At 39.6% G+C, this 11770-nt stretch overlaps 1 long non-coding RNA gene across 5 annotated transcripts; it reads left to right on the top strand.

Moving 5' to 3' along the window:
* Nucleotides 1–8487: 8487 nt before the first annotated feature.
* LOC111898720 (uncharacterized) lies at nt 8488–10809 on the top strand. Of its 5 annotated transcripts, none has more exons than XR_006190797.1 (3): nt 8492–8952; nt 9096–10253; nt 10356–10809. It is a non-coding gene; the product is annotated as an uncharacterized LOC111898720 (long non-coding RNA). The 5 variants fall into 5 exon arrangements; XR_006190798.2 differs by having other exon boundaries at nt 8493–8660; nt 8739–10253; XR_002852687.3 differs by having other exon boundaries at nt 8493–9454; nt 9575–10253.
* Nucleotides 10810–11770: the final 961 nt, after the last annotated feature.

The raw sequence follows: 11770 nt of genomic DNA, 5'->3' as shown, positions 1-11770 counted from the left end.
AGTCATGTATGGATTCAATATAGTATGAGCAACTATATTTACTTGAGACATGACCAACATGTGTTTGGGAGTGACTATGGTGTTGCAGCATGCCTAAAACTTACCAAGCTATATACAACAAGATATCGATAGAACAAAGCATATAATTTAAAATACTATATGAGTATTTTAACTAGAACCTAATACAGTATAGAGATTCATTCCAAGTGTTGCTACTAATTTCTTCCTAGCGATAGTTTACTTGTATCGTTAACTTTTCTTTATTTATCGCTTAGTAGAAGACTTTATCTTCAGGTTGGGATATGTCTTGTTTCATATCTCTTGATTCAAAAATCTAGGGGACTTACCATCCTCTTCTTCCTGGTTATTCTTAGAACAAGATGCCTCCGAAGAAAAGACCCAACAAAAAGAACAACAATCACCCGACGGATCCAACACCGTCACCACCTCCTTGGTTTGATCCGGTTATGTTTCAAGCAGCAGTTACCGCCATAGTGTCTGCTGCAATGGCACAAATGAGCTCTGGCGGTTCTAGCGGATCAGGAAGTGGTACCCATCCCTAAAATCTTGAGGGTGGTCAAGGACACCTGAAGGAGTGTCCCTACAAAGACTTCATGAACGCAAAGCCTAAATACTTTGATGGAAATGGAGGAGTCATTGCCTTGACCCGATGGTTCGAGAAGATCGAATCCATTTTTGAGATTTGCGTTTGTTCTGAGGCCAACAAGGTGAAGTTTGTTGCCTGCACCTTCACTGATAGAGCACTGACCTGGTGGAACAGCGAAGTTAAATCCCTAACCCGTCCGATAGCTAATGCCATGGGTTGGGAGAAATTGAAAGAACTAATGCTTGTTGAGTACTGCCCCAGGGGCGAGAGGCAAAAGTTAGAATACGGGATTTGGAACCTAAAGATGAAAGGTTCATACATTGCTGCGTACACTGCTAGGTTCGACGAACTGACTCTTCTCTGCCCGGGAATGGTCACCCCGGAAAGCAAAAAGATAGAGAGATACATTTGGGGATTGACGCCCCCAACTCAAGGAAATGTCTTGGCTGCAAATCCTTCCACTTATGACAGCACCGAGTGCCTGGCGCAGACTCTAATAGATGAAAAAGTTGACCTTAATGAAGTGGCAGCCACTCCTGAACCAGAAAAGGCAAGTGGTGGGAAGAAGAAACTCTGGTAAAAACATAAGGGTCAGTCTTCGTAGGAGCCCTCCAAGAAACAACAAGTAGTGGCAGTTCATGCTGTTACCACTCCTGTCGTTGTTCCTACAACTCAAGCACCTGTCAGTCGATATGCTAGAAATCTGCCAAAATGAGACAAGTGCAACTTTCATCATCACGGACCCTGTCATGATTTGCCATGCAACAGCTATGGCAAGAAGGGGCACATAACTCGATCTTGCAAGACACCAGCTGACTAACCAACCAGGCTTATGGAGCAGGTATTGGTCAAGCTTGTTATGGCTGTGGGGAGGTCGGGCACTTCAAGAGAAATTGCCCCAATACAACGACTGCTGGCAATACAGGGAAAGTGCTAGCTATGGGCCAGGAGGAAGCAGTCGTTGATCCCACCATAGTTATGGGTATGTTCCTCCTTGAAAACTCTTATGCATGCATTCTTTTCGATTCTGGTGCGGAGAGAAGTTTTGTTAGTCATGCATTTAAGCATTTATTCAAACATAAAGCTCAACCTTTAACTGAAACATTCACTGTCGAGACAGCTAATAGAAAGAAAAAGAGAACTCACGACGTTTTCATCGGCTGCACCGTTACCCTGAATGACTATTCTTTCCCAATCAACCTTATGTTAGTTTCTATAAAAAGCTTCGATGTTATCGTCGGCATGTATTGGTTGAGCTCCAATCATGCTGGAATCCTTTATTATGAAAAAGCTATCTATCTCAATCTGCCCTCGGGCGAAACCCTCATAGTTTATGGCAATAAACTCAGCACGAACCTTCGTATCATTTCGTGCATTAAAGCTTAGAAAGTTCTGCGAAAGGACTGCTATGCATTCCTAGACCATGTCATTGATGACAAGCAAAAAGTTAAAGACCTCGAGAGCATTCCCGAAGTTTGTAACTTTCCATATGTCTTCCCCGAAGATCTTCCTAGAAACCCCCCCCCCCGGAGCTCCAAGTCGTGTTCTGTATTAACCTAATCCCCGAAGCCACACCCGTAGCTAAATCCCCTTACCGGCTAGCGCCAACGGAAATGCAAGAGTTATCCAGTCAGCTCAATGAGCTGCTCAGCAAAGGATTCATCAGACCGAGTTCCTCACCTTGGGGAGCCCCGATCTTATTTGTGAAAAAGAAAGATGGATCCTTTCGGATGTGCATAGATTATCGAGAACGGAAAAAGATTACCGTCAAGAATCGTTGTCCTCTTCCCCGAATCGATGACCTATTTGATAAACTACAAGGAGCCAGATACTTCTCAAAAATAGACCTAAGATCAGGGTACCATCAGTTGCAAGTTCATGAGAATGATGTTCCCAAGACAGCATTCCGAACTCGTTATGGACACTACGAGTTTGTAGTTATGCCCTTTGGTCTAACCAACGCACCGACGGTATTCATGGATCTGATGAATTAGGTGTGTCGTCTTTCCTAGACAAGTTTGTAATCGTATTCATTGACGATATACTTGTCTACTCTAGGAGTGAGGAGCATCATAGACAAAACTTGAAACAAGCTTTAGAAACACTAAGGACAGAGAAACTTTACGCAAAGTTTTCAAAGTGCGAATTATGGATCAGGAAAGTAACTTTCATTGGTCACATGGTTAGTGTGGAAGGCATACATGTGGACCCGTCCAAAATCAAAGCGATTGAGAATTGGCTAGCACCGAAGACGCCCACAGAAATCCGTCAATTCTTGGGTCTTGCTGGCTATTATCGCAGGTTCATCCAGAGCTTTCCAGGATTGCTAAATCCTTAACCACCCTGACTTAGAAAGGTGTAACTTTAGTTGGGGAGAAAAGCAAGACACTGCATTTCAAACATTGAAGCAGACCCTATGTACCGCACCTATCCTGTCTCTGCCAGAAGGGACGGAGGACTTCGTTGTCTACTGCGATGCATTTGATCAGGGCATAGGCTGTGTACTCATGCAACGAAGAAAGGTTAGTGCCTATGCCTCAAGACAGCTGAAGGCACACGAAGTCAATTATATAACTCACGATTTAGAGTTGGGAGCAGTGTTCTTCACGTTGAAGATTTGGAGACATTATCTTTATGTAACCAAGTGCGCTGTCTTCACTGAACATAAAAGCCTACATCATATCATTGATCAGAGAGAGTTGAACATGAGACTGCAGCTATGGGTAGAGCTACTCAGTGATTACGAGTGCGAAATACGCTATCATCCCGACAAGGCCAATGTGGTAGCGGATGCCCTTATCTGAAAGGAGTATTCAAGTCGTAAAGTGAAAGCACTGGCAATGACCAACCAGTCCCATTTATCCGCTCAAATCAGAGAGGCTCAGTTGGAAGCCTTAAAACCAGAGAATGTGTCGAATGAAGCCCTGAGAGGAATGGAAAAGAACTTAGAGATCAAGGGAGACAGAGTCTATCATTACATGGACTGAATCTGGACCCCAAAGGTCGGTGGTTACAGGGAGATTGTCATGAACAAAGCTCACAAGACTTGATACTCTGTTCACCCAGGTTCGGATAAGATGTATCTGGCCCTCAAGAAGTTATATTGGTGGACAAACATGAAAGCAGAGATCGCTACCTTCGTGGGCAAGTGCCTGACTTCTGCCAAGGTGAAGGTTGAATATCAAAAGCCCTCAGGTCTACTTCAACAGCTAGAAATACCTGAGTGGAAGTGGGAAAGGATCACGATGGATTTCATCACTAAGTTTCCCAAGTCTCCGTGTGGGCACGATACCATCTGGGTAATTGTCGATCGACTGATTAAATCCGCCCACTTCCTGCCAATCAAGGAAACATTCAATATGGAAAGACTTACACGAATTTACGTCCAAGAGATAGTTCGTTTGCATGGTGTGCCATTTTCCATTATCTCTGATCGAGATAGCAGATTCACCTCAAGATTTTGGCAGTCACTAGAGAAAGCTCTTGGAACTAAACTGGATATGAGCACAGCCTATCATTCACAAACAGATGGGTAGAGTGAGAGAACCATTCAGACCTTGGAAGACATGTTGAGAGCATGTGTCATAGACTTTGGCAAGTCGTGGGACACCCATTTGCCCTTGGTCGAATTCTCTTATAACAACAGCTACCATACCGGTATCAAGACTGCACCGTTTGAGGCCCTCTATGACCATAAGTGCAGATCCCCTCTGTGCTAGGCTGAGGTGGGTGACACACAGCTAGCCAAGGGGTAAGTCCCTGACAGCACTCTCACAGACCCAAAAATCATCCGTGAAACTATAGAAAAGATCGTACAAATCCGGGAACGACTAAAGTCTTCAGGAGATAGGCAAAAGAGCTACGCTGATAAGAGACGAAAACCCTTGGAGTTCCACGTTGGTGACCGTGTTCTTATGAAGATCTCAACCCTGGAAAGGTATGATACGCTTTGGAAAGTGTGGAAAGCTGAATCCAAGATACATAGGACCGTTCGAGATCCTCGCTAGGATCGGTCCTGTAGCATACAAACTACGTTTACCACAAGAGCTTAGCAACATCCATCCTGTCTTTCACGTCTCGAATCTTAAAAAGTGTTTATCCGACGAAACCCTTGTGATCCCTCTTGATGAAATCGAGATCAATGAGAGCCTTAATTTCGTGGAAGAACTTATCGAAATCAAGGATCGGGAGATCAAACAAACGAAACAAAGTCGCAAACCGATAGTGAAGGTCCGCTGGAATACCAAGCGGGGACCTAAATTTACTTGGGAGCGCGAAGATCAAATGAAACAGAAACATCCTCATCTTTTTTGAAGTCCATGGTTCGTATTCTATGTTTGAATTTCGGGACGAAATTCCCTCTATCGGGGGGATGATGTGACAACCTGAAATTTCTATAGTGTATAAACCATTCAATTTAATTCAACATAGACTCAATTTGCTATCTTTTAACATTATTTTGAGTCTGTTTGATTGTTCTAATCCTAGTACAATCAAGGTTTGGGTTTAGGGGAGAGTTAATTTCAGTACATCGCGTTACATTCGGGCCAATCACACCATCAAGTGGTGTGTACGGTCGTACACATAGGTATACGAACGTACACTCAGTGATGACCGTACACCACTCCTATATATATGAGTAGACCGCATTTTCTTCATTTCTTTCTTCCTTTAGCCGCACACGACTCCATTCTCTCTCTAGCTTCTTCAACCGTGAACACCCCAAGGCTCCAAAAACGTAAGTATCTCAACCTTAAACTTGTTATGCTTGAAAGACCCTTTGATCCACGCCTTGATCTTCATGTTTCATCATGATCTTCATCATCTTGAAGGGAGTACGTCCGTACACCTTCATAGTTTGTCCATACATAGTTTAAAGGCCCTCCAAAGTGAGAGTTTAGCCACTATCATCTAGTTGGACATGTTAAACCTTTGATTCTAAACTTGATTCGATTTAAAATCGAACAATTCAGCATGAACATGAAGGGTGTATGGCCGTACACACCTCAAAGGGCCGTAAACCCTCTTTGATGCTCATTGTTGGCCTTAAACTTCCAATAATGCTAAGCATAGGACCAAGAACACTTCGTTCATGCTTCTTATGACCTGAAAACACCTCAAATGCACACTTATTCATGAGTGTACGACTGTACACTCATGGGCCGTACACACCATGGTGTGGCCGTACACACCTTCCGTTGGCCATACACTCTCCTTTGGTCAATCATATGTGGTTGTAACACTTAGTTCAAGTGTTTCCTAGTCCCTAGGGTGTTTCTCTAGCATAATTAGTTGTTATACACTAATTTAGATATATATATATATATATATATATATATGTGTGTGTGTGTGTGTGTGTGTTTTTAATTGATATTAGGATTCCGTTAAGTGCCACGTACAACAACTTGAGGGTCTTCGTTTCCAGTTCGACACTTGCACATAACAAACAGTGAGTTCATACCCCTATGCTTTTCTGATTTTAAACATTTTCAGGGGGGAATACAAGCAAAACACAAATGATTTTTGGTGAACTAAAACAAAAGGATTTCAATAAGTTTAAAACTTATCCAAATGATTTAGATCAATGATTTCTACAAATACATAGATATTTTATCCCTTTTGTATTATGCGGAGCATAAGGGACACTTTCTGTTAAACAAATATAAAATTGCATAGTTTCAGAAACAATATACAAATCAAGTACAATACATTTCAGGCAAACTATAATGGGTATAGTTTGGGGTTTTCAATACACGGTTTTACGAAAAGTTATACATTGCTACACACTTAAACTATGACAGATTTAGTTTATGATATACAATACTACATTTGGATTTCCAATAGTACAACATTTAATAATTATTTAAGTATAATTATTTCTACCCTACAAAGTATACATCGAATTCAAGTACAAAAGAACATTGTGTTTATCATATTATTACTTTTCAAGTCGTTAATCTAGTTGGGAGACACGTCCTTGGGCGCTTACAAACATAACTAAGTGGAGGACTACCCTTATGAACCAGAGTCTCCTCGAGGGAGGCGTTGATTTTGTGTATAAATCTATGTGGGACTGACAATTCCGCACCTTGCAGCTAGCTACAGTAGGACCGGAATGTCTACGGGTGACAAAGTCATAAAGGATATTGGCGTTCGATTCACATTGTATCCATTTAGTTTGGTCACAAAACTTGCCAGTAGATAGTAACAATATATTTACATAATAATACACTTTTCTTGAAAAATTGATTTAATAATTAAGTATGGAAATACTTGTGCATTTCAGATTTAGAACAATTAAAGAAACAATACACATTCAATGGAAAATATAGGATTTTCCCGGATAAACATTAGTATTTTACAAACAGTCAGTTTACCATACTTTACATTACTGGTGGTAGCCAGGGTTTTCAAATAGAACATATACTACATTACTGGTGGTACCCAGGGTTTTCAAACAGAACATATACTACATACTGGTGGTAGCCAGGGTTTTCAAAAAGAAAATACACTACATACTGGTGGTAGCCATGGTTTTCAAACAGAACATACTATATATACAGTAATGAACAAACATGCTAGAAAATAATGGATTTTCTTGGAAAGTATACAAACATTTTATAGATTCAATAACAGGTTTTCATTACGTAACAATACACTTTTCATGAACGATTGCGTTAATAACGTAAGTATGGATACACTTGTGCATTTCAGATTTAGAATAGTTAACGCAACAATACACATTCAAGGGAGAATATAGGATTTTCCCCGACAAACATCAGTACTTTACAAACAGTCAGTTTATCATACTCTACATTACTGGTGGTAGCCAGGGTTTTCAAACAGAACGTATACTACATTACTGGTGGTAGCCAGGGTTTTTAAACAGAACGTATACTACATTACTGGTGGTAGCCAGGGTTTTCAAACAGAACATATACTACATACTGGTGGTAGCCATGGTTTTCAAACAGAACATACACTACATACTGGTGGTAGCCAGTGTTTTCAAAAAAGAACATACTATATATACAATAACGAACAATCATGTTAGAAAATAATGGATTTTCTTGGAAAGTACACAAACATTTTACAGATTCAATAACAGGTTTTCATTACGCAACATGCTGAGGAACTCACCAGCTTTATGCTGATACTCTTTTCAAAACCGCTTGTATTCTTAGGAAATCAGTAGACAGGTACCTTCTGGAGTTTTGAGAAGACGGAGCTTAGAGTCACGTCTCTAATATTGTTCCATGTTTTTGATACATTCAAAGTATGAAACAAACGGATGTGAATATTTATATATTCAATGTAATGGTTGTGTTTACATTGATTACTATGATGCAGTTGTTATGATACTACACATGACGTCCTCTACCCCCGAACGTTTCCACCATTCCGGTATGGGGGTGTGACAGTGTGTTGATGGTATTTTGGAGCATTGGATTCACACTGTTGATTCATTGTGGGTACAAATTACTTTTGTATAAACATTGATTTCGCCAATGAATCATGGGATATTTGTAATAAGCAAATTTCCTTCTATAGAAGAGGTGATGTATATAGGGTTATGGATGTATATATTTATTTTGTTTTGGTTAACAGTCTGAATAGAAAATATCAATTTGTTATTTTTCCTAGAAACATAATATAAATGAAACTATATAAAAAATTATATATATATATATATATATATATATATATATATATATATATATATATATATATGTATTAAAGTTGTGCACCTTAGGAACAGTAATGTTCCTATGGGGTTGGCAATATTCGTCCACAACTTTCCATATTTTCAATAGCTCAGATTTTTGCCACTAGACTTTATGATGTTGCCAATTTAGTTCCTTAAACAGTACTTGACCAGGATACTGTTCGTTGGGTTACCACAGGGTTACGATTTTACTTCCCGATCCTTCCACCATCTTCCTTTTATCTCCCACCGCTTCTTCATCTCGATCCTTCCACGGGGTTTCTCTTTAGAAGCAATTGAGCTCCGCCATCACCACCGTCTTCTTCAGTTCGTGTCAGCGTCGCCCCGGTTAGTTTAACCCTCCTCCTTATATATTTCATTTTTTATGTCACACCCTCTATCACATAATCGTCTGCTTCGCCACAGTTTCCCCACCATAAAAGAACGACCACCCCCACTACCCTAAGATACACAGTCCAACAATGTCTTCCATCTTGTGTATCTTTGCTCTTGCCGACGACTTCTTCTCCGGCTTCAATTTCATCACCGGGCAACACAAAAAAAAAAATTCATGTCGGTTGTTCGATTACTCTCTTAAGTGTGAGACATATGATTTTGGGTTCAATAGGCATTTAATCAGGTACCGCTACCTCTTATTTCGTCTTTGGTTTTCACATTTTCATAATTTTGGGTTTATGCTTCTTTCAATATCGACGTGACTGGTCGATTTTGGGTATATGATATGGACTCATGGTAATCGTCCTTCAATTCTGATCGCCATAGAAGCTCGTCTTGTGTAACAATCAATTTCAACTCCACCCTCTAGGTCTTTTGGTTTCAATAGTTCTGAGCAACATATACCACCGTCGACTCTTGTGAGGAGGCTGCAACCAGTTGGGCAAAGCAGAGCCCTTCTTAGGGTTTAGGCGCCACGAATAATGGGGGTTAGATGCAAGTTTTGGTTGCTAAAAAAAGTGATTTTGTGTGATTCCCCGCTCCCCAAGACTGAGTAAGCTAAGCAATAAGCATTACCCAACACTTCCTCAAGATTTTAACTTGGTGTATTTCCAATATAGGTTCTACGGCAACCACTCTACAAAGTCGGATGACAGGTGGATTCAATGCTCAATAGACCCCTCCCGGTAAGTTTTGGCTCTTCTCCACTATCCATTATCGAATTCTTAGTTTTCCTCTTTCTATAGTTGGTAGTTTGATTCTATCCCATGTAATGGAACAACTCTGTACTGGAATCTAACCTTCAGAATCACCTTAGACGGTGTCCATTGCTCAAGCATAAGAACTTGTTGTCCCTCCAACCTTTCTACCAAAAGGGCATTAATGGAGGCGATGAAGAAGATGAAGACGTTTCCTCATAGTCCAAGAGGATGGTTGTGCAATCTATCACTGTAAATGAGTTGATCAAACTAATAGAAAAAATAAAGTTTGTTCACGCTTACATATGCAACGACATTGAAGACTCTTACAACATCCCGAAAGTTTGTAGGAGTTGGATTAACCACGCAAATGACTGGTATGGAATGAAAACTGTAGCTTTCTAATCCGAATGCCTTTCCTCGTGTGGATTTTAGATGAATTTTTTCCTAAATAAGCATACCTCATGAGTCATGACAATAAGCTAAAGAGCTCTTAGATAACTACAATAATTTTATAGTCACATACACTTTTATTAGACTAATAACATATGCAACATATACATATACTGGTGCCTTTAGTGCAACATCAATGATTATTTCAGGGTATTGTGATTCATTAGTTACCCTTTCAATTGTCGATCCTATTCATGGTGCTTTATAACTTTGAAGTCATGTGAGTGCACGGAGTATGTATCAATTGGTGCCAGCAACCATGGACAAAACGAAGACCTTCTGTCACAATCTCTATTAGGGCTGGTTTTGGGTTCATCAAATGTTTACCAACCAGGTATCAATGCCCCTTCTTTCGTCTTTGTTTTCTTAAGTTTAGAAGTTAGGATTTAGTTTTAGGTTTATGATGTCATTTCAACTGTTAGCTTAATTTTATTAGTTTCTGCAAACATGATTCAATGCTTTCTCTTCGAATTTCTCTTCCGATCAGATTCTAAAACCAATTGTCAACCCCAAATCAAAACTTAAGGTTAGGTCTTTTTCTTTTGCTAGATTATGGCTTAATCTTCTTAAAAAAGTTCACAAATGTTTCAATTTCAGGTCCTTCTGATATCTTATTATGTCTTATTTTTTCAGTAACAATCAGGCTCAAGAACACTCATCGATTTTCTTCTTATGTAAGTATTTCTTTTTGTTGTTTATTGATGATTTGATGAAATTCAATGTTGATGAAATTCACAGATGACCTGAACAATGTGATGAGCTGAAATTTGTATGAGTTGTATGTGAATCACTGAATTGTACACAAAAGAGTTGACTTGAATTAAGTATACATATATACCATCAGCATGTTTTGAATAAACTATGAAATATTTGTTTACATTTTCTTGAAATTTTATATCCTGAAAAACTACTTGCAGTTCAATTTTATGGAACTTATCTCATTCTTTAATTAAATAATTATTCTCATATCGTTCAAGTAAAACATTATTTGTCGGCATACACTACAAAAAAAATTACTTGTAACACCCATAAAATTCAAGCCAAATTAAAACTTTTTAATACATTTTAAAACCATCAAGTTATTATAGTTTGTTTTCAAAATAGTTTAGACATCAAAGTATTCCCAGAATCAATTCATAAAACCATAAAATATGACGAGCTGTATGATCACGCCTTTGCCTTCCTGCGATCATTTGATGTACTTGAAACAATAAACTGAAACTGTAAGCCCGAGAGCTTAGTGAGTTACCCCAAAATACCAACACCATACAAACATAACCATATCATATAACCAATACATAACAACTTGCATAATGAGTTGTCAGCATGTCTGGACCGCCTCACAGGCCTTCAGTCTATCTGGACTGCTCTCCGAGACTTCAACACGTCTGGACCGCCTCGCAGGAACTACAACCTATCCGGACCGCTCGCTGGGCCTTCGATCTGACTAAATCCCTTTGCGGGGCCTTCAGCTTGTCCGGACCACCTTGGGTATGTTGGCTTCCTACACAAAGCAGGACCGTCTCAACCCAACCCCAAATCAAACAAACATGTGTACATAAAATCATACAATGGCATATATAACAGTCATACCAATCTAACAGATCACCAATCATAGCAACATCATATAACCAGGATACCGATCTAACAGATCATAATAGCATACAACATCCTATCTAACAGGATACCGATCTAACATATCATAACAGCATACAAGCATACCATAACCAGGATACCAATCTAATAGATCATAACATCATACAAGCATACCATAACCAGGATACCGGTCTAACAGATCATAATAGCATGACAACACCCTAACTACCAGGGTACCGATCTAAAAGATCATAG

This window comes from Lactuca sativa, chromosome 4 (genome assembly GCF_002870075.4).
Source record: "Lactuca sativa cultivar Salinas chromosome 4, Lsat_Salinas_v11, whole genome shotgun sequence".
NCBI lineage: Eukaryota > Viridiplantae > Streptophyta > Magnoliopsida > Asterales > Asteraceae > Lactuca > Lactuca sativa.
This window is presented reverse-complemented; position numbering and strand designations above follow the sequence as displayed.